Source organism: Pseudophryne corroboree, unplaced genomic scaffold, assembly GCF_028390025.1.
Source record: "Pseudophryne corroboree isolate aPseCor3 unplaced genomic scaffold, aPseCor3.hap2 scaffold_606, whole genome shotgun sequence".
Lineage (NCBI taxonomy): Eukaryota > Metazoa > Chordata > Amphibia > Anura > Myobatrachidae > Pseudophryne > Pseudophryne corroboree.
The window spans coordinates 301,082-319,754 of record NW_026970202.1 but is presented as its reverse complement, the minus strand read 5'-3'; the positions used below and the strand labels follow the sequence as shown (position 1 = coordinate 319,754).

The following is an 18,673-nucleotide window of genomic DNA, read 5'->3' as shown; positions in this document are numbered from 1 at the left end:
GGGCACTGATATTGAGATTTCCACTGAGAGAACATAGCCACGTCCTCTCCGCTCTCTCTTCAATGCACGAGTAAAAATGGCGGCAACGCGCAGCTCTTTATATGGAATCCGAATCTCGCGAGAATCCGACAGCGGGATGATGACATTTTCCCTTGTTCAGGTTTTCCGAGTCAGGCGGGAACAACCGAGCCTGCCACGGACCAGTGTAAACCACGTGGAGTTCGTCGGGAATTCGGTTCTCGGAGAACCGAACCCGCTCCTCTATATATACTATATTACTATGTTACTGTAGTATACAGAACACCACAATGCAATGAGCAGTGATAGTGAGCACTGATGAGGATACTAGAACTGACACTGAGCAGCAAGATGCAGCACTGGACTATTAGTAATGTACTGTAGTATGCTGAGCACCACAATGCAGCACAAGACAATGAGCAGTGATACTGAGCACTGATGAGGATACTACTGAGAACTGACACTGAGCAGGAGAGACACACTACTAGTATTACTGAGCAGCAATAAGTAACCACTGATACTGAGCACTGATATTGAGATTTCCACTGAGAGAACATAGCCACGTCCTCTCCGCTCTCTCTTCAATGCACGAGTAAAAATGGCAGCAACGCGCAGCTCTTTATATGGAATCCGAATCTCGCAAGAATCCGACAGCGGGATGATGACATTTTCCCTTGTTCAGGTTTTCCGAGTCAGGCGGGAACAACCGAGCCTGCCTCGGACCAGTGTAAACCACGTGGAGTTCGTGGGGAATTCGGTTCTCGGAGAACCGAACCCGCTCCTCTCTACCTTATACCCATCAATTTTTTTATTTTCAATCTAAGCCCCTGCAGTTTTCTGTAAGCATCTGCTTCGCTATGATGATCAACAAGTCACAAGGGCAAACACTCAGGGCTTGAGGCGTAGATCTTAGGACCAGCTGCTACAAGCATGGCAGAGGTGTCACTATCACTGGTGACACCCAGAAAGGTGGCGAGGGAGATTGTAATGCAGTGCGCGCAGATAAACAGCGCAATGGTAAAAAGGAGGCATGGTTTCATAGGTAGGGGCGTGGCCTGGTGGCCTGAATCTACATTTTGTTGCTCCGGGTGTCCCGGGGGTTGGGGGCTGCACCCGGGGACTAGTGTGTGAGCTGTGCTGGCTCCTGCACAGTGACAGGGCATGGCCACCCAGCATGACGCCTCCCTTCTTGACCATGCTGTAATTGCAGTCGCACTGCAGTTCAGCGTGATCATAAAAAATGGTGTAGGCTCCTGCTGGTGCAGGCTGTAGAGAAAAGCTGCTGTGACCACGCCCCCTGTGTCTCCTCCGTTGCAGACCCCATTTTGAAGCCTTGCCCCCGGACTAAGAGAAAAGTATGCCCTTGCGCACTATCCTGACTTCTCCTCCCGTCTGCTTAATTTGTGCCTTCCAACGCACAATGCGAACAACAGGTGGTGCTGCAGGGCCCACACCCTTTTACTTGCCTTACAGAACAGCTCTGGAGCTGTTACAGTGCCCAGCTGCTGCAAGAAATCAGCTTGAATGCTTCAGGGGATGGGGCATGGCCAACATGAGCCCCACACCAAAGGAGGGTGGGGGTGTTTAATGCGAACTAGGGGTCATCCAAGCACTGCAAAAGGCCGCCATGCCCTGCATGCCCCTTTTCTCTTTTCATATGCAGATGAGGGTTCCAGTCAACTTTGGCCCACTGCTTGGATAACATCACCGTATGCAAATCCGTCTGCTGCAGACCTTCCCCAAGGAGTGCTTGTACTAGTTGTTGCATATGGTTTGATATTTGATGGTGCTTCAGTATTAGGCAGCCTTCCGCCCTCCCATGTTCATCTGAAAAGATGTGGTCTCCCTGCAGTTGTTGTCCCCAGATGAGAGTTCCCTTGTGCTGCCTCAGTTGAATCTCCTTTACTTGACAGAGATGTGCCTGAGCAGCGGCCCTCACCAGCCCTATCCCAAATCATACTTATTTTGCATAGGAGATACCATGGTCATGAAGATTGTTCTCCCAGGGTGAGGTTCATTCATTGCATTCTGGGTATGCTGACCCCTGTGATTTTCCCAAATGTGGGAAACTCAACTGCATTATTTGTGGTAGTGGGGGACTGTGTTTGTGCTTTCCTCTGGTCAGCTCTGGTAAAAGTCAGATTTCTTTGTCTCAGATCTTCCTCTAGCCTTGTTCTTCTTTCGAGAGTTCCCTTGTGCTGCCTCAGTTGGATCTCTTTCACTTGACAGGGGGGTGCCCGAACAGCGACCCTCCCCAGCTCTAGCCCAACTCCTACTTACCTGCCAGGTGAGATACTATGATCATGAAGGTGCTTCTCCCAGGGCAAGGCTCACCCATTGCACTCTGGGTGTGCTGCCCCTGCGATTTCCCCAAATGTGGGAAACTTGACTGCATAATTTGTGTTTCCCCTGGTCGGCTCTCGTATAATTCAGATCTCTTTGTCTCAGGTCTCTCTCCAGCCTAGTTTGCTGTCTGTTTCCACTTCTCTTTTCTTCAACCGCTCCCTTCTATACCCTTGTGCACTATCCTGACTTCTCCTCCCGTCTGCTTACTTTGTGCCTTCCAATGCACAATGCAAACTACAGGTAGTGCTGCAGGGCCCACACCCTTTTACTTGCCTTACAGAGCAGCTCTGGAGCTGTTACAGTGCCCAGCTGCTGCAAGAAATCAGCTTGAATGCTTCAGGGGATGGGGCATGGCCAACATGAGCCCCACACCAAAGGAGGGTGGAGGTGTTTAATGCGAACTAGGGGTCATCCAAGCACCGCAAAAGGCCGCCATGCCCTGCACGCCCCTTTTCTCTTTTCATATGCAGATGAGGGTTGAAGCCAACTTTGACCCACTGCTTGGATGACATCACCGTATGCAAATCCGTCTTCTGCAGAACTTCCCCCAGGAATGCTTGCACTAGTTGTTGCATTTGGTTTGTTGTTTGGGGGTGCTTCAGTATTAGGCAGCCTTCTGCCCTCCCATGTTCATCTGAAAATATGTGTTCTCCCTGCAGTTGTTGTCCCCAGATGAGAGTTCCCTTGTGCTGCCTCAGTTGAATCTCCTTTACTTGACAGAGATGTGCATGAGCAGCGGCCCTCCCCAGCCCTATTCCAAATCATACTTATTTTGCATAGGAGATACCATGGTCATGAAGATTGTTCTCCCAGGGTGAGGTTCATTCATTGCATTTTGGGTATGCTGAACCCTGTGATTTCCCCAAATGTGGGAAACTTGACTGCATTATTTGTGGTAGTGGGGGACTGTGTTTGTGCTTTCCTCTGGTCAGCTCTGGTAAAAGTCAGATTTCTTTGTCTCAGATTTTCCTCTAGCCTTGTTCTTCTTTCGAGAGTTCCATTGTGCTGCCTCAGTTGGATCTCCTTCACTTGACAGGGGGGTACCCGAGCAGCGACCCTCCCCAGCTCTAGCCCAACTCCTACTTACCTGCCAGGTGAGATACTATGATCATGAAGGTGCTTCTCCCAGGGCAAGGCTCACCCATTGCACTCTGGGTGTGCTGCCCCTGCGATTTCCCCAAATGTGGGAAACTTGACTGCATAATTTGTGTTTCCCCTGGTCGGCTCTCGTATAATTCAGATCTATTTGTCTCAGGTCTCTCTCCAGCCTAGTTTGCTGTCTGTTTCCACTTCTCTTTTCTTCAGCCGCTCCCTTCTATACCCTTGTGCACTATCCTGACTTCTCCTCCCGTCTGCTTACTTTGTGCCTTCCAATGCACAATGCAAACTACAGGTAGTGCTGCAGGGCCCACACCCTTTTACTTGCCTTACAGAGCAGCTCTGGAGCTGTTACAGTGCCCAGCTGCTGCAAGAAATCAGCTTGAATGCTTCAGGGGATGGGGCATGGCCAACATGAGCCCCACACCAAAGGAGGGGGGAGGTGTTTAATGCGAACTAGGGGTCATCCAAGCACTGCGAAAGGCCGCCATGCCCTGCATGCCCCTTTTCTCTTTTCATATGCAGATGAGGGTTCCAGTCAACTTTGGCCCACTGCTTGGATAACATCACCGTATGCAAATCCGTCTGCTGCAGACCTTCCCCCAGGAGTGCTTGTACTAGTTGTTGCATATGGTTTGATATTTGATGGTGCTTCAGTATTAGGCAGCCTTCCGCCCTCCCATGTTCATCTGAAAAGATGTGGTCTCCCTGCAGTTGTTGTCCCCAGATGAGAGTTCACTTGTGCTGCCTCAGTTGAATCTCCTTTACTTGACAGAGATGTGCCTGAGCAGCTGCCCTCACCAGCCCTATCCCAAATCATACTTATTTTGCATAGGAGATACCATGGTCATGAAGATTGTTCTCCCAGGGTGAGGTTCATTCATTGCATTCTGGGTATGCTGACCCCTGTGATTTTCCCAAATGTGGGAAACTCGACTGCATTATTTGTGGTAGTGGGGGACTGTGTTTGTGCTTTCCTCTGGTCAGCTCTGGTAAAAGTCAGATTTCTTTGTCTCAGATCTTCCTCTAGCCTTGTTCTTCTTTCGAGAGTTCCCTGGTGCTGCCTCAGTTGGATCTCCTTCACTTCACAGGGGGGAACCCGAGCAGCGACCCTCCCCAGCTCTAGCCCAACTCCTACTTACCTGCCAGGTGAGATACTATGATCATGAAGGTGCTTCTCCCAGGGCAAGGCTCAACCATTGCACTCTGGGTGTGCTGCCCCTGCGATTTCCCCAAATGTGGGAAACTTGACTGCATAATTTGTGTTTCCCCTCGTCGGCTCTCGTATAATTCAGATCTCTTTGTCTCAGGTCTCTCTCCAGCCTAGTTTGCTGTCTGTTTCCACTTCTCTTTTCTTCAGCCGCTCCCTTCTATACCCTTGTGCACTATCCTGACTTCTCCTCCCGTCTGCTTACTTTGTGCCTTCCAATGCACAATGCAAACTACAGGTAGTGCTGCAGGGCCCACACCCTTTTACTTGCCTTACAGAGTAGCTCTGGAGCTGTTACAGTGCCCAGCTGCTGCAAGAAATCAGCTTGAATGCTACAGGGGCTGGGGCATAGCCAACATGAGCCCCACACCAAAGGAGGGTGGAGGTGTTTAATGCAAACTAGGGGTCAGCCAAGCGCCGCAAAAGGCCACCATGCCCTGCACGCCCCTTTTCTCTTTTCATATGCAGACGAGGGTTGAAGCCAACTTTGACCCACTGCTTGGATGACATCACCATATGCAAATCCATCTGCGGCAGGCCTTCCCCCAGGAATGCTTGCACTAGTTGTTGCATTTGGTTTGTTGTTTGGGGGTGCTTCAGTATTAGGCAGCCTTCTGCCCTCCCATGTTCATCTGAAAATATATGTTCTCCCTGCAGTTGTTGTCCCAAGATGAGAGTTCCCTTGTGCTGCCTCAGTTGAATCTCCTTTACTTGACAGAGATGTGCATGAGCAGCGGCCCTCCCCAGCCCTATTCCAAATCATACTTATTTTGCATAGGAGATACCATGGTCATGAAGATTTTTCTCCCAGGGTGAGGTTCATTCATTGCATTTTGGGTATGCTGACCCCTGTGATTTCCCCAAATGTGGGAAACTTGACTGCATTATTTGTGGTAGTGGGAGACTGTGTTTGTGCTTTCCTCTGGTCAGCTCTGGTAAAAGTCAGATTTCTTTGTCTCAGATTTTCCTTTAGCCTTGTTCTTTTTTCGAGAGTTCCCTTGTGCTGCCTCAGTTGGATCTCCTTCACTTTACAGGGGGGTACCCGAGCAGCAACCCTCCCCAGCTCTAGCCCAACTCCTACTTACCTGCCAGGTGAGATACTATGATCATGAAGGTGCTTCTCCCAGGGCAAGGCTCACCCATTGTACTCTGGGTGTGCTGCTCCTGCGATTTCCCCAAATGTGGGAAACTTGACTGCATAATTTGTGTTTCCCCTGGTCGGCTCTCGTATAATTCAGATCTCTTTGTCTCAGGTCTCTCTCCAGCCTAGTTTGCTGTCTGTTTCCACTTCTCTTTTCTTCAGCCGCTCCCTTTTATACCCTTGTGCACTATCCTGACTTCTCCTCCCGTCTGCTTACTTTGTGCCTTCCAATGCACAATGCAAACTACAGGTAGTGCTGCAGGGCCCACACCCTTTTACTTGCCTTACAGAGCAGCTCTGGAGCTGTTACAGTGCCCAGCTGCTGCAAGAAATCAGCTTGAATGCTTCAGGGGATGGGGCATGGCCAACATGAGCCCCACACCAAAGGAGGGTGGAGGTGTTTAATGCGAACTAGGGGTCATCCAAGCACCGCAAAAGGCCGCCATGCCCTGCACGCCCCTTTTCTCTTTTCATATGCAGATGAGGGTTGAAGCCAACTTTGACCCACTGCTTGGATGACATCACCGTATGCAAATCCGTCTTCTGCAGAACTTCCCCCAGGAATGCTTGCACTAGTTGTTGCATTTGGTTTGTTGTTTGGGGGTGCTTCAGTATTAGGCAGCCTTCTGCCCTCCCATGTTCATCTGAAAATATGTGTTCTCCCTGCAGTTGTTGTCCCCAGATGAGAGTTCCCTTGTGCTGCCTCAGTTGAATCTCCTTTACTTGACAGAGATGTGCCTGAGCAGCGGCCCTCCCCAGCTCTATCCCAAATCATACTTATTTTGCATAGGAGATACCATGGTCATGAAGATTATTCTCCCAGGGTGAGGTTCATTCATTGCATTATGGGTATGCTGACCCCTGTGATTTCCCCAAATGTGGGAAACTCGACTGCTTTATTTGTGGTAGTGGGGGACTGTGTTTGTGTTTTCCTCTGGTCAGCTCTGGTAAAAGTCAGATTTCTTTGTTCAGATCTTCCTCTAGCCTTGTTCTTCTTTCGAGAGTTCCCTTGTGCTGCCTCAGTTGGATCTCCTTCACTTGACAGGGGGGTGCCCAAGCAGAGACCCTCCCCAGCTCTAGCCCAACTCCTACTTACCTGCCAGGTGAGATACTATGATCATGAAGGTGCTTCTCCCAGGGCAAGGCTCACCCATTGCACTCTGGGTGTGCTGCCCCTGCGATTTCCCCAAATGTGGGAAACTTGACTGCATAATTTGTGTTTCCCCTGGTCGGCTCTCGTGTAATTCAGATCTCTTTGTCTCAGGTCTCTCTCCAACCTAGTTTGCTGTCTGTTTCCACTTCTCTTTTCTTCAGCCGCTCCCTTCTATACCCTTGTGCACTATCCTGACTTCTCCTCCCGTCTGCTTACTTTGTGCCTTCCAATGCACAATGCAAACTACAGGTAGTGCTGCAGGGCCCACACCCTTTTACTTGCCTTACAGAGCAGCTCTGGAGATGTTACAGTGCCCAGCTGCTGCAAGAAATCAGCTTGAATGCTTCAGGGGATGGGGCATGGCCAACATGAGCCCCACACCAAAGGAGGGTGGAGGTGTTTAATGCGAACTAGGGGTCATCCAAGCACCGCAAAAGGCCGCCATGCCCTGCACGCTCCTTTTCTCTTTTCATATGCAGATGAGGGTTGAAGCCAACTTTGACCCACTGCTTGGATGACATCACCGTATGCAAATCCGTCTTCTGCAGAACTTCCCCCAGGAATGCTTGCACTAGTTGTTGCATTTGGTTTGTTGTTTGGGGGTGCTTCAGTATTAGGCAGCCTTCTGCCCTCCCATGTTCATCTGAAAATATGTGTTCTCCCTGCAGTTGTTGTCCCCAGATGAGAGTTCCCTTGTGCTGCCTCAGTTGAATCTCCTTTACTTGACAGAGATGTGCATGAGCAGCGGCCCTCCCCAGCCCTATTCCAAATCATACTTATTTTGCATAGGAGATACCATGGTCATGAAGATTGTTCTCCCAGGGTGAGGTTCATTCATTGCATTTTGGGTATGCTGACCCCTGTGATTTCCCCAAATGTGGGAAACTTGACTGCATTATTTGTGGTAGTGGGGGACTGTGTTTGTGCTTTCCTCTGGTCAGCTCTGGTAAAAGTCAGATTTCTTTGTCTCAGATTTTCCTCTAGCCTTGTTCTTCTTTCGAGAGTTCCCTTGTGCTGCCTCAGTTGGATCTCCTTCAGTTTACAGGGGGGTACCCGAGCAGCGATCCTCCCCAGCTCTAGCCCAACTCCTACTTACCTGCCAGGTGAGATACTATGATCATGAAGGTGCTTCTCCCAGGGCAAGGCTCACCCATTGCACTCTAGGTGTGCTGCTCCTGCGATTTCCCCAAATGTGGGAAACTTGACTGCATAATTTGTGTTTCCCCTGGTCGGCTCTCGTATAATTCAGATCTCTTTGTCTCAGGTCTCTCTCCAGCCTAGTTTGCTGTCTGTTTCCACTTCTCTTTTCTTGAGCCGCTCCCTTCTATGCCCTTGCGCACTATCCTGACTTCTCCTCCTGTCTGCTTACTTTGTGCCTTCCAACGCACAATGCGAACTACAGGTAGTGCTGCAGGGCCCACACCCTTTTACTTGCCTTACAGAGCAGCTCTGGAGCTGTTACAGTGCCCAGCTGCTGCAAGAAATCAGCTTGAATGCTTCAGGGGATGGGGCATGGCCAACATGAGCCCCACACCAAAGGAGGGTGGAGGTGTTTAATGCGAACTAGGGGTCATCCAAGCACCGCAAAAGGCCGCCATGCCCTGCACGCCCCTTTTCTCTTTTCATATGCAGATGAGGGTTGTAGCCAACTTTGACCCACTGCTTGGATGACATCACCGTATGCAAATCCGTCTTCTGCAGAACTTCCCCCAGGAATGCTTGCACTAGTTGTTGCATTTGGTTTGTTGTTTGGGGGTGCTTCAGTATTAGGCAGCCTTCTGCCCTCCCATGTTCATCTGAAAATATGTGTTCTCCCTGCAGTTGTTGTCCCCAGATGAGAGTTCCCTTGTGCTGCCTCAGTTGAATCTCCTTTACTTGACAGAGATGTGCCTGAGCAGCGGCCCTCCCCAGCTCTATCCCAAATCATACTTATTTTGCATAGGAGATACCATGGTCATGAAGATTATTCTCCCAGGGTGAGGTTCATTCATTGCATTATGGGTATGCTGACCCCTGTGATTTCCCCAAATGTGGGAAACTCGACTGCTTTATTTGTGGTAGTGGGGGACTGTGTTTGTGTTTTCCTCTGGTCAGCTCTGGTAAAAGTCAGATTTCTTTGTTCAGATCTTCCTCTAGCCTTGTTCTTCTTTCGAGAGTTCCCTTGTGCTGCCTCAGTTGGATCTCCTTCACTTGACAGGGGGGTGCCCAAGCAGAGACCCTCCCCAGCTCTAGCCCAACTCCTACTTACCTGCCAGGTGAGATACTATGATCATGAAGGTGCTTCTCCCAGGGCAAGGCTCACCCATTGCACTCTGGGTGTGCTGCCCCTGCGATTTCCCCAAATGTGGGAAACTTGACTGCATAATTTGTGTTTCCCCTGGTCGGCTCTCGTGTAATTCAGATCTCTTTGTCTCAGGTCTCTCTCCAACCTAGTTTGCTGTCTGTTTCCACTTCTCTTTTCTTCAGCCGCTCCCTTCTATACCCTTGTGCACTATCCTGACTTCTCCTCCCGTCTGCTTACTTTGTGCCTTCCAATGCACAATGCAAACTACAGGTAGTGCTGCAGGGCCCACACCCTTTTACTTGCCTTACAGAGCAGCTCTGGAGATGTTACAGTGCCAAGCTGCTGCAAGAAATCTGCTTGAATGCTTCAGGGGATGGGGCATGGCCAACATGAGCCCCACACCAAAGGAGGGTGGAGGTGTTTAATGCGAACTAGGGGTCATCCAAGCACCGCAAAAGGCCGCCATGCCCTGCACGCTCCTTTTCTCTTTTCATATGCAGATGAGGGTTGAAGCCAACTTTGACCCACTGCTTGGATGACATCACCGTATGCAAATCCGTCTTCTGCAGAACTTCCCCCAGGAATGCTTGCACTAGTTGTTGCATTTGGTTTGTTGTTTGGGGGTGCTTCAGTATTAGGCAGCCTTCTGCCCTCCCATGTTCATCTGAAAATATGTGTTCTCCCTGCAGTTGTTGTCCCCAGATGAGAGTTCCCTTGTGCTGCCTCAGTTGAATCTCCTTTACTTGACAGAGATGTGCATGAGCAGCGGCCCTCCCCAGCCCTATTCCAAATCATACTTATTTTGCATAGGAGATACCATGGTCATGAAGATTGTTCTCCCAGGGTGAGGTTCATTCATTGCATTTTGGGTATGCTGACCCCTGTGATTTCCCCAAATGTGGGAAACTTGACTGCATTATTTGTGGTAGTGGGGGACTGTGTTTGTGCTTTCCTCTGGTCAGCTCTGGTAAAAGTCAGATTTCTTTGTCTCAGATTTTCCTCTAGCCTTGTTCTTCTTTCGAGAGTTCCCTTGTGCTGCCTCAGTTGGATCTCCTTCAGTTTACAGGGGGGTACCCGAGCAGCGATCCTCCCCAGCTCTAGCCCAACTCCTACTTACCTGCCAGGTGAGATACTATGATCATGAAGGTGCTTCTCCCAGGGCAAGGCTCACCCATTGCACTCTAGGTGTGCTGCTCCTGCGATTTCCCCAAATGTGGGAAACTTGACTGCATAATTTGTGTTTCCCCTGGTCGGCTCTCGTATAATTCAGATCTCTTTGTCTCAGGTCTCTCTCCAGCCTAGTTTGCTGTCTGTTTCCACTTCTCTTTTCTTGAGCCGCTCCCTTCTATGCCCTTGCGCACTATCCTGACTTCTCCTCCTGTCTGCTTACTTTGTGCCTTCCAACGCACAATGCGAACTACAGGTAGTGCTGCAGGGCCCACACCCTTTTACTTGCCTTACAGAGCAGCTCTGGAGCTGTTACAGTGCCCAGCTGCTGCAAGAAATCAGCTTGAATGCTTCAGGGGCTGGGGCATAGCCAACATGAGCCCCACACCAAAGGAGGGTGGAGGTGTTTAATGCAAACTAGGGGTCAGCCAAGTGCCGCAAAAGGCCACCATGCCCTGCACGCCCCTTTTCTCTTTTCATATGCAGACGAGGGTTGAAGCCAACTTTGACCCACTGCTTGGATGACATCACCATATGCAAATCCATCTGCGGCAGGCCTTCCCCCAGGAATGCTTGCACTAGTTGTTGCATTTGGTTTGTTGTTTGGGGGTGCTTCAGTATTAGGCAGCTTTCTGCCCTCCCATGTTCATCTGAAAATATATGTTCTCCCTGCAGTTGTTGTCCCCAGATGAGAGTTCCCTTGTGCTGCCTCAGTTGAATCTCCTTTACTTGACAGAGATGTGCATGAGCAGCGGCCCTCCCCAGCCCTATTCCAAATCATACTTATTTTGCATAGGAGATACCATGGTCATGAAGATTTTTCTCCCAGGGTGAGGTTCATTCATTGCATTGTGGGTATGCTGACCCCTGTGATTTCCCCAAATGTGGGAAACTCAACTGCATTATTTGTGGTAGTGGGGGACTGTGTTTGTGCTTTCCTCTGGTCAGCTCTAGTAAAAGTCAGATTTCTTTGTCTCACATTTTCCTCTAGCCTTGTTCTTCTTTCGAGAGTTCCCTTGTGCTGCCTTTGTTGGATCTCCTTCACTTTACAGGGGGGTACCCGAGCAGCGACCCTCCCCAGCTCTAGCCCAACTCCTACTTACCTGCCAGGTGAGATACTATGATCATTAAGGTGCTTCTCCCAGGGCAAGGCTCACCCATTGTACTCTGGGTGTGCTGCTCCTGCGATTTCCCCAAATGTGGGAAACTTGACTGCATAATTTGTGTTTCCCCTCGTCGGCTCTCGTATAATTCAGATCTCTTTGTCTCAGGTCTCTCTCCAGCCTAGTTTGCTGTCTGTTTCCACTTCTCTTTTCTTCAGCCGCTCCCTTCTATACCCTTGTGCACTATCCTGACTTCTCCTCCCGTCTGCTTACTTTGTGCCTTCCAATGCACAATGCAAACTACAGGTAGTGCTGCAGGGCCCACACCCTTTTACTTGCCTTACAGAGCAGCTCTGGAGCTGTTACAGTGCCCAGCTGCTGCAAGAAATCAGCTTGAATGCTTCAGGGGCTGGGGCATAGCCAACATCAGCCCCACACCGAAGGAGGGTGGAGGTGTTTAATGCAAACTAGGGGTCAGTCAAGCGCCGCAAAAGGCCACCATGCCCTGCACGCCCCTTTTCTGTTTTCATATGCAGATGAGGGTTGAAGCCAACTTTGACCCACTGCTTGGATGACATCACCATATGCAAATCCATCTGCGGCAGGCCTTCCCCCAGGAATGCTTGCACTAGTTGTTGCATTTGGTTTGTTGTTTGGGGGTGCTTCAGTATTAGGCAGCCTTCTGCTGCACCCTGCTTTGGTGTGGGGCTCATGTTGGCCATGCCCCATCCCCTGAAGCTTTCAAGCAGATTTCTTGCAGCAGCTGGGCACTGTAACAGCTCAAGAGCTGCTCTGTAAGGCAAGTAAAAGGGTGTGGGCCCTGCAGCACTACCTGTAGTTTGCATTGTGCATTGGAAGGCACAAAGTAAGCAGACGGGAGGAGAAGTCAGGATAGTGCACAAGGGTATAGAAGGGAGCGGCTGAAGAAAAGAGAAGTGGAAACAGACAGCAAACTAGGCTGGAGAGAGATCTGAGACAAAGAGATCTGAATTATACGATAGCCGACCAGGGGAAACACAAATTATGCAGTCAAGTTTCCCACATTTGGGGAAATCGCAGGGGCAGCACACCCAGAGTGCAATGGGTGAGCCTTGCCCTGGGAGAAGCACCTTCATGATCATAGTATCTCACCTGGCAGGTAAGTATGAGTTGGGCTAGAGCTGGGGAGGGTCGCTGCTCGGGCACCCCCCTGTTAAGTGAAGGAGATCCAACTGAGGCAGCACAAGGGAACTCTCAAAAGAAGAACAAGGCTAGAGGAAGATCTGAAACAAAGAAATCTGACTTTTACCAGAGCTGACCAGAAGAAAACACAAACACAGTCCCCCACTACCACAAATAAAGCAGTCGAGGTGAGGTTCATTCATTGCATTTTGGGTATGCTGACCCCTGTGATTTCCCCAAATGTGGGAAACTCGACTGCTTTATTTGTGGTAGTGGGGGACTGTGTTTGTGTTTTCTTCTGGTCAGCTCTGGTAAAAGTCAGATTTCTTTGTTTCAGATCTTCCTCTAGCCTTGTTCTTCTTTTGAGAGTTCCCTTGTGCTGCCTCAGTTGGATCTCCTTCACTTAACAGGGGGGTGCCCGAGCAGCGACCCTCCCCAGCTCTAGCCCAACTCCTACTTACCTGCCAGGTGAGATACTATGATCATGAAGGTGCTTCTCCCAGGGCAAGGCTCACCCATTGCACTCTGGGTGTGCAGCCCCTGCGATTTCCCCAAATGTGGGAAACTTGACTGCATAATTTGTGTTTCCCCTGGTCGGCTCTCGTATAATTCAGATCTCTTTGTCTCAGATCTCTCTCCAGCCTAGTTTGCTGTCTGTTTCCACTTCTCTTTTCTTCAGCCGCTCCCTTCTATACCCTTGTGCACTATCCTGACTTCTCCTCCCGTCTGCTTACTTTGTGCCTTCCAATGCACAATGCAAACTACAGGTAGTGCTGCAGGGCCCACACCCTTTTACTTGCCTTACAGAGCAGCTCTGGAGCTGTTACAGTGCCCAGCTGCTGCAAGAAATCTGCTTGAATGCTTCAGGGGATGGGACATGGCCAACATGAGCCCCACACCAAAGGAGGGTGGAGCAGAAGGCTGACTAATACTGAAGCACCCCCAAACAACAAACCAAATGCAACAACTAGTGCAAGCATTCCTGGGGGAAGGCCTGCCGCAGATGGATTTGCATATGGTGATGTCATCCAAGCAGTGGGTCAAAGTTGGCTTCAACCCTCGTCTGCATATGAAAACAGAAAAGGGGCGTGCAGGGCATGGTGGCCTTTTGCGGCGCTTGACCGACCCCTAGTTTGCATTAAACACCTCCACCCTCCTTCGGTGTGGGGCTCATGTTGGCTATGCCCCAGCCCCTGAAGCATTCAAGCTGATTTCTTGCAGCAGCTGGGCACTGTAACAGCTCCAGAGCTGCTCTGTAAGGCAAGTAAAAGGGTGTGGGCCCTGCAGCACTACCTGTAGTTTGCATTGTGCATTGGAAGGCACAAAGTAAGCAGACGGGAGGAGAAGTCAGGATAGTGCACAAGGGTATAGAAGGGAGCGGCTGAAGAAAAGAGAAGTGGAAACAGACAGCAAACTAGGCTGGAGAGAGACAAAGAGATCTGAATTATACGAGAGCCGACCAGGGGAAACACAAATTATGCAGTCAAGTTTCCCACATTTGGGGAAATCGCAGGAGCAGCACACCCAGAGTGCAATGGGTGAGCCTTGCCCTGGGAGAAGCACCTTCATGATCATAGTATCTCACCTGGCAGGTAAGTAGGAGTTGGGCTAGAGCTGGGGAGGGTCGCTGCTCGGGTACCCCCCTGTCAAGTGAAGGAGATCCAACTGAGGCAGCACAAGGGAACTCTCGAAAGAAGAACAAGGCAAGAGGAAAATCTGAGACAAAGAAATCTGACTTTTACCAGAGCTGACCAGAGGAAAGCACAAACACAGTCCCCCACTACCACAAATAATGCAGTTGAGTTTCCCACATTTGGGGAAATCACAGGGGTCAGCATACCCAAAATGCAATGAATGAACCTCACCCTGGGAGAACAATCTTCATGACCATGGTATCTCCTATGCAAAATAAGTATGATTTGGAATAGGGCTGGGGAGGGCCGCTGCTCTGGCACATCTCTGTCAAGTAAAGGAGATTCAACTGAGGCAGCACAAGGGAACTCTCATCTGGGGACAACAACTGCAGGGAGAACACATATTTTCAGATGAACATGGGAGGGCAGAAGGCTGCCTAATACTGAAGCACCCCCAAACAACAAACCAAATGCAACAACTAGTGCAAGCATTCCTGGGGGAAGTTCTGCAGAAGACGGATTTGCATACGGTGATGTCATCCAAGCAGTGGGTCAAAGTTGGCTTCAACCCTCATCTGCATATGAAAAGAGAAAAGGGGCGTGCAGGGCATGGCGGCCTTTTGCGGTGCTTGGATGACCCCTAGTTCGCATTAAACACCTCCACCCTCCTTTGGTGTGGGGCTCATGTTGGCCATGCCCCATCCCCTGAAGCATTCAAGCTGATTTCTTGCAGCAGCTGGGCACTGTAACAGCTCCAGAGCTGCTCTGTAAGGCAAGTAAAAGGGTGTGGGCCCTGCAGCACTACCTGTAGTTTGCATTGTGCATTGGAAGGCACAAAGTAAGCAGACGGGAGGAGAAGTCAGGATAGTGCACAAGGGTATAGAAGGGAGCGGTTGAAGAAAAGAGAAGTGGAAACAGACAGCAAACTAGGCTGGAGAGAGACCTGAGACAAAGAGATCTGAATTATACGAGAGCCGACCAGGGGAAACACAAATTATGCAGTCAAGTTTCCCACATTTGGGGAAATCGCAGGGGCAGCACACCCAGAGTGCAATGGGTGAGCCTTGCCCTGGGAGAAGCACCTTCATGATCATAGTATCTCACCTGGCAGGTAAGTAGGAGTTGGGCTTGAGCTGGGGAGGGTCTCTGCTCGGGCACCCCCCTGTCAAGTGAAGGAGATCCAACTGAGGCAGCACAAGGGAACTCTCAAAAGAAGAACAAGGCTCTGAAACAAAGAAATCTGACTTTTACCAGAGCTGACCAGAGGAAAACACAAACACAGTCCCCCACTACCACAAATAAAGCAGTCGAGTTTCCCACATTTGGGGAAATCACAGGGGTCAGCATACCCAGAATGCAATGAATGAACCTCACCCTGGGAGAATAATCTTCATGACCATGGTATCTCCTATGCAAAATAAGTATGATTTGGGATAGAGCTGGGGAGGGCCGCTGCTCAGGCACATCTCTGTCAAGTTAAGGAGATTCAACTGAGGCAGCACAAGGGAACTCTCATCTAGGGACAACAACTGCAGGGAGAACACATATTTTCAGATGAACATGGGAGGGCAGACGGCTGCCTAATACTGAAGCACCCCCAAACAACAAACCAAATGCAACAACTAGTGCAAGCATTCCTGGGGGAAGGCCTGCCGCAGATGGATTTGCATATGGTGATGTCATCCAAGCAGTGGGTCAAAGTTGGCTTCAACCCTCGTCTGCATATGAAAACAGAAAAGGGGCGTGCAGGGCATGGTGGCCTTTTGCTGTGCTTGTCTGACCCCTAGTTTGCATTAAACACCTCCACCCTTCTTCGGTGTGGGGCTCATGTTGGCTATGCCCCAGCCCCTGAAGCATTCAAGCTGATTTCTTGCAGCAGCTTGGCACTGCAACAGCTCCAGAGCTGCTCTGTAAGGCAAGTAAAAGGGTGTGGGCCCTGCAGCACTACCTGTAGTTTGCATTGTGCATTGGAAGGCACAAAGTAAGCAGACGGGAGGAGAAGTCAGGATAGTGCACAAGGGTATAGAAGGGAGCGGCTGAAGAAAAGAGAAGTGGAAACAGACAGCAAACTAGGCTGGAGAGAGACCTGAGACAAAGAGATCTGAATTATACGAGAGCCGACCAGGGGAAACACAAATTATGCAGTCAAGTTTCCCACATTTGGGGAAATCGCAGGAGCAGCACACCCAGAGTACAATGGGTGAGCCTTGCCCTGGGAGAAGCACCTTCATGATCATAGTATCTCACCTGGCAGGTAAGTAGGAGTTGGGCTAGAGCTGGGGAGGGTCGCTGCTCGGGTACCCCCCTGTAAAGTGAAGGAGATCCAACTGAGGCAGCACAAGGGAACTCTCGAAAGAAGAACAAGGCTAAAGGAAAATCTGAGACAAAGAAATCTGACTTTTACCAGAGCTGACCAGAGGAAAGCACAAACACAGTCTCCCACTACCACAAATAATGCAGTCAAGTTTCCCACATTTGGGGAAATCACAGGGGTCAGCATACCCAAAATGCAATGAATGAACCTCACCCTGGGAGAAAAATCTTCATGACCATGGTATCTCCTATGCAAAATAAGTATGATTTGGAATAGGGCTGGGGAGGGCCGCTGCTCATGCACATCTCTGTCAAGTAAAGGAGATTCAACTGAGGCAGCACAAGGGAACTCTCATCTTGGGACAACAACTGCAGGGAGAACATATATTTTCAGATGAACATGGGAGGGCAGAAGGCTGCCTAATACTGAAGCACCCCCAAACAACAAACCAAATGCAACAACTAGTGCAAGCATTCCTGGGGGAAGGCCTGCCGCAGATGGATTTGCATATGGTGATGTCATCCAAGCAGTGGGTCAAAGTTGGCTTCAACCCTCGTCTGCATATGAAAAGAGAAAAGGGGCGTGCAGGGCATGGTGGCCTTTTGCGGCGCTTGGCTGACCCCTAGTTTGCATTAAACACCTCCACCCTCCTTTGGTGTGGGGCTCATGTTGGCTATGCCCCAGCCCCTGAAGCATTCAAGCTGATTTCTTGCAGCAGCTGGGCACTGTAACAGCTCCAGAGCTGCTCTGTAAGGCAAGTAAAAGGGTCTGGGCCCTGCAGCACTACCTGTAGATCGCATTGTGCGTTGGAAGGCACAAAGTAAGCAGACAGGAGGAGAAGTCAGGATAGTGCGCAAGGGCATAGAAGGGAGCGGCTCAAGAAAAGAGAAGTGGACACAGACAGCAAACTAGGCTGGAGAGAGACCTGAGACAAAGAGATCTGAATTATACGAGAGCCGACCAGGGGAAACACAAATTATGCAGTCAAGTTTCCCACATTTGGGGAAATCGCAGGGGCAGCACACCCAGAGTGCAATGGGTGAGCCTTGCCCTGGGAGAAGCACCTTCATGATCATAGAATCTCACCTGGCAGGTAAGTAGGAGTTGGGCTAGAGCTGGGGAGGGTCGCTGTTCGGGCACCCCCCTGTCAAGTGAAAGAGATCCAACTGAGGCAGCACAAGGGAACTCTCGAAAGAAGAACAAGGCTAGAGGAAGATCTGAGACAAAGAAATCTGACTTTTTCCAGAGCTGACCAGAGGAAAGCACAAACACAGTCCCCCACTACCACAAATAATGCAGTCGAGTTTCCCACATTTGGGGAAATCACAGGGGTCAGCATACCCAGAATGCAATGAATGAACCTCACCTTGGGAGAACAATCTTCATGACCATGGTATCGCCTATGCAAAATAAGTATGATTTGGGATAGGGCTGGGGAGGGCCGCTGCTCAGGCACATCTCTGTCAAGTAAAGGAGATTCAACTGAGGCAGCACAAGGGAACTCTCATCTGGGGACAACAACTGCAGGGAGAACACATATTTTCAGATGAACATGTGAGGGCAGAAGGCTGCCTAATACTGAAGCACCCCCAAACAACAAACCAAATGCAACAACTAGTGCAAGCATTCCTGGGGGAAGGCCTGCAGCAGATGGATTTGCATATGGTGATGTCATCCAAGCAGTGGGTCAAAGTTGGCTTCAACCCTCGTCTGCATATGAAAAGAGAAAAGGGGCGTGCAGGGCATGGCGGCCTTTTGCAGCGCTTGGATGACCCCTAGTTCGCATTACACACCTCCACCCTCCTTCGGTGTGGGGCTCATGTTGGCTATGCCCCAGCCCCTGAAGCATTCAAGCTGATTTCTTGCAGCAGCTGGGCACTGTAACTGCTCCAGAGCTACTCTGTAAGGCAAGTAAAAGGGTGTGGGCCCTGCAGCACTACCTGTAGTTCGCATTGTGCGTTGGAAGGCACGAAGTAAGCAGACGGGAGAAGTCAGGATAGTGCGCAAGGGCATAGAAGGGAGCGGCTCAAGAAAAGAGAAGTGG

General features: G+C 50.2%; 26 non-coding genes and 2 pseudogenes across 26 annotated transcripts; 19 read left to right on the top strand and 9 right to left on the bottom strand.

The window, feature by feature from the left end:
• The first annotated feature begins 1,974 nt into the window (after positions 1-1,974).
• Positions 1,975-2,138, top strand: LOC135035617 (U1 spliceosomal RNA). Its single transcript, XR_010230623.1, has one exon. It is a non-coding gene; the product is annotated as a U1 spliceosomal RNA (small nuclear RNA).
• A 152-nt stretch (positions 2,139-2,290) lies between these two features.
• On the top strand, positions 2,291-2,453 carry LOC135035472 (U1 spliceosomal RNA). Its single transcript, XR_010230509.1, has one exon. It is a non-coding gene; the product is annotated as a U1 spliceosomal RNA (small nuclear RNA).
• Positions 2,454-3,127: 674 nt separating this feature from the next.
• LOC135035413 (U1 spliceosomal RNA) lies at positions 3,128-3,291 on the top strand. The gene has a single exon (XR_010230451.1). It is a non-coding gene; the product is annotated as a U1 spliceosomal RNA (small nuclear RNA).
• A 152-nt stretch (positions 3,292-3,443) lies between these two features.
• On the top strand, positions 3,444-3,606 carry LOC135035481 (U1 spliceosomal RNA). Its single transcript, XR_010230517.1, has one exon. It is a non-coding gene; the product is annotated as a U1 spliceosomal RNA (small nuclear RNA).
• Positions 3,607-4,280: 674 nt separating this feature from the next.
• Positions 4,281-4,444, top strand: LOC135035580 (U1 spliceosomal RNA). Its single transcript, XR_010230588.1, has one exon. It is a non-coding gene; the product is annotated as a U1 spliceosomal RNA (small nuclear RNA).
• A 152-nt stretch (positions 4,445-4,596) lies between these two features.
• LOC135035515 (U1 spliceosomal RNA) lies at positions 4,597-4,732 on the top strand (annotated as a pseudogene).
• Positions 4,733-5,433: 701 nt separating this feature from the next.
• Positions 5,434-5,597, top strand: LOC135035448 (U1 spliceosomal RNA). The gene has a single exon (XR_010230487.1). It is a non-coding gene; the product is annotated as a U1 spliceosomal RNA (small nuclear RNA).
• Positions 5,598-5,749: 152 nt separating this feature from the next.
• Positions 5,750-5,912, top strand: LOC135035503 (U1 spliceosomal RNA). The gene has a single exon (XR_010230539.1). It is a non-coding gene; the product is annotated as a U1 spliceosomal RNA (small nuclear RNA).
• A 674-nt stretch (positions 5,913-6,586) lies between these two features.
• LOC135035432 (U1 spliceosomal RNA) lies at positions 6,587-6,750 on the top strand. The gene has a single exon (XR_010230471.1). It is a non-coding gene; the product is annotated as a U1 spliceosomal RNA (small nuclear RNA).
• Positions 6,751-6,901: 151 nt separating this feature from the next.
• Positions 6,902-7,064, top strand: LOC135035456 (U1 spliceosomal RNA). The gene has a single exon (XR_010230495.1). It is a non-coding gene; the product is annotated as a U1 spliceosomal RNA (small nuclear RNA).
• A 674-nt stretch (positions 7,065-7,738) lies between these two features.
• LOC135035610 (U1 spliceosomal RNA) lies at positions 7,739-7,902 on the top strand. The gene has a single exon (XR_010230617.1). It is a non-coding gene; the product is annotated as a U1 spliceosomal RNA (small nuclear RNA).
• A 152-nt stretch (positions 7,903-8,054) lies between these two features.
• On the top strand, positions 8,055-8,217 carry LOC135035542 (U1 spliceosomal RNA). Its single transcript, XR_010230565.1, has one exon. It is a non-coding gene; the product is annotated as a U1 spliceosomal RNA (small nuclear RNA).
• Positions 8,218-8,891: 674 nt separating this feature from the next.
• LOC135035431 (U1 spliceosomal RNA) lies at positions 8,892-9,055 on the top strand. Its single transcript, XR_010230470.1, has one exon. It is a non-coding gene; the product is annotated as a U1 spliceosomal RNA (small nuclear RNA).
• Positions 9,056-9,206: 151 nt separating this feature from the next.
• On the top strand, positions 9,207-9,369 carry LOC135035455 (U1 spliceosomal RNA). Its single transcript, XR_010230494.1, has one exon. It is a non-coding gene; the product is annotated as a U1 spliceosomal RNA (small nuclear RNA).
• A 674-nt stretch (positions 9,370-10,043) lies between these two features.
• LOC135035609 (U1 spliceosomal RNA) lies at positions 10,044-10,207 on the top strand. The gene has a single exon (XR_010230616.1). It is a non-coding gene; the product is annotated as a U1 spliceosomal RNA (small nuclear RNA).
• A 152-nt stretch (positions 10,208-10,359) lies between these two features.
• Positions 10,360-10,522, top strand: LOC135035541 (U1 spliceosomal RNA). Its single transcript, XR_010230564.1, has one exon. It is a non-coding gene; the product is annotated as a U1 spliceosomal RNA (small nuclear RNA).
• Positions 10,523-11,196: 674 nt separating this feature from the next.
• On the top strand, positions 11,197-11,360 carry LOC135035613 (U1 spliceosomal RNA). The gene has a single exon (XR_010230620.1). It is a non-coding gene; the product is annotated as a U1 spliceosomal RNA (small nuclear RNA).
• A 152-nt stretch (positions 11,361-11,512) lies between these two features.
• On the top strand, positions 11,513-11,648 carry LOC135035537 (U1 spliceosomal RNA; annotated as a pseudogene).
• Positions 11,649-12,503: 855 nt separating this feature from the next.
• LOC135035461 (U1 spliceosomal RNA) lies at positions 12,504-12,666 on the bottom strand. The gene has a single exon (XR_010230498.1). It is a non-coding gene; the product is annotated as a U1 spliceosomal RNA (small nuclear RNA).
• A 468-nt stretch (positions 12,667-13,134) lies between these two features.
• LOC135035495 (U1 spliceosomal RNA) lies at positions 13,135-13,297 on the top strand. Its single transcript, XR_010230531.1, has one exon. It is a non-coding gene; the product is annotated as a U1 spliceosomal RNA (small nuclear RNA).
• An 821-nt stretch (positions 13,298-14,118) lies between these two features.
• On the bottom strand, positions 14,119-14,281 carry LOC135035484 (U1 spliceosomal RNA). Its single transcript, XR_010230520.1, has one exon. It is a non-coding gene; the product is annotated as a U1 spliceosomal RNA (small nuclear RNA).
• A 152-nt stretch (positions 14,282-14,433) lies between these two features.
• Positions 14,434-14,597, bottom strand: LOC135035605 (U1 spliceosomal RNA). Its single transcript, XR_010230612.1, has one exon. It is a non-coding gene; the product is annotated as a U1 spliceosomal RNA (small nuclear RNA).
• A 674-nt stretch (positions 14,598-15,271) lies between these two features.
• LOC135035471 (U1 spliceosomal RNA) lies at positions 15,272-15,434 on the bottom strand. Its single transcript, XR_010230508.1, has one exon. It is a non-coding gene; the product is annotated as a U1 spliceosomal RNA (small nuclear RNA).
• Positions 15,435-15,576: 142 nt separating this feature from the next.
• On the bottom strand, positions 15,577-15,740 carry LOC135035427 (U1 spliceosomal RNA). Its single transcript, XR_010230465.1, has one exon. It is a non-coding gene; the product is annotated as a U1 spliceosomal RNA (small nuclear RNA).
• A 674-nt stretch (positions 15,741-16,414) lies between these two features.
• LOC135035502 (U1 spliceosomal RNA) lies at positions 16,415-16,577 on the bottom strand. Its single transcript, XR_010230538.1, has one exon. It is a non-coding gene; the product is annotated as a U1 spliceosomal RNA (small nuclear RNA).
• Positions 16,578-16,729: 152 nt separating this feature from the next.
• LOC135035447 (U1 spliceosomal RNA) lies at positions 16,730-16,893 on the bottom strand. The gene has a single exon (XR_010230486.1). It is a non-coding gene; the product is annotated as a U1 spliceosomal RNA (small nuclear RNA).
• A 674-nt stretch (positions 16,894-17,567) lies between these two features.
• Positions 17,568-17,730, bottom strand: LOC135035504 (U1 spliceosomal RNA). Its single transcript, XR_010230540.1, has one exon. It is a non-coding gene; the product is annotated as a U1 spliceosomal RNA (small nuclear RNA).
• A 152-nt stretch (positions 17,731-17,882) lies between these two features.
• LOC135035435 (U1 spliceosomal RNA) lies at positions 17,883-18,046 on the bottom strand. The gene has a single exon (XR_010230474.1). It is a non-coding gene; the product is annotated as a U1 spliceosomal RNA (small nuclear RNA).
• Between the last annotated feature and the right edge of the window lie 627 nt (positions 18,047-18,673).